Genomic DNA, 1,312 nt, shown 5'->3' on the forward strand with positions numbered 1-1,312 from the left:
GAAGCACCCATCACTTGTCATGACACATGGCAAAGAGGGTTAGAGTGAAACAGGAGACATGTTGAGTCATTGTTGATGTCACAACGTGGTTATGAACTTATCTGTCAGCAGCTCCGCTCAGCCCGCTCCTGTAATGCTGCCCGGCTGCAGCTTCCTCCTGAACTACTGAGGAGACAGCAGTAAGGACTGAATGGAGTCAGAGCTCCATTAGTGGACAAACGGCTTAAGGACAGCATTCTGCACGACTGTGACACTTAACAATATTTGCTGTTTTATGAGAAAATAACCAGATGGTAAGCCAGAACATCACCAAAAATGAATCATCTGTTCATTATGCCATTATCAACAGATCCTGAAAATTTCATGAAAATCCGTTCATAACTTTTTGAGTTATCTTACTAACAAACAAACAAACCAACAAACAAACAAATAGCAATCAAATATTCCAGTTAAAGCTCTTTCCAACATCCGGCTGAACGCACCAATTTGCTGATCATTCATTTGTGATCATTTTTAGGCCTACTTAAGCACTATGAGGTAAACAATCACAAATTAAAACAATCATTTCAACATGGAGGCAACCTAAATGCACTGTATCAAACTGTGCTTTAATATGAATAAATGTTGGTGGTATAGATAGCTCAATACTTCAGTGGGATGTGTCTCTCCCTCACACAGAAAGGTAAAAAAGGTGTTTGTTCTTTTAAATTCCACTCACACTTGCTGTGTGATTTGTCAGTATTGAGCATGGAGATGTCCGAAACGACGTCTATTCAGTAGACATTTGGAAATGCAGACTCATCTTTTCTCTCGTACACCTGAAGCTCTAACAGACATACAAACAACAAAACAGCATGCATCCGTCTGCTCAGAGCAGAGCAGGAATAGAGAGCGCCTGAGTTTTAGCAGCTCAGTTTGGGGTCAGTCCTGCAGAGGGCGCCATCATCACACAACATGCACACATTCTGAGGCTTTTACTCTCCAATTGTACATACACACAGACATTTTCCACTGTTTTCAGATGTGACCCAAAACATCACCAACAATGCTCACTCAGACAACAGAAACAGCAAAATGAAGTGCACAACTTCTGCAAACACACAACTGCATACAGACAGACAAAATGACACAGTGTGCGGTTAGAGCTCTTTGCTCCTCTCTGCTCTCCAGCACTTCAGGCTCCATCCTCCAGAGAGCGACACCGTCACATCCCATCATCCCAGCAGCAGATTTTGCATTAACAGTGAAACAGGCATTTAGAGACCTGAACACTTCTCTACAGATTATGTGTTCAGTAATCGTTTCCACTGTC

Source organism: Stegastes partitus, unplaced genomic scaffold, assembly GCF_000690725.1.
Source record: "Stegastes partitus isolate 25-593 unplaced genomic scaffold, Stegastes_partitus-1.0.2 Scaffold2555, whole genome shotgun sequence".
Lineage (NCBI taxonomy): Eukaryota > Metazoa > Chordata > Actinopteri > Pomacentridae > Stegastes > Stegastes partitus.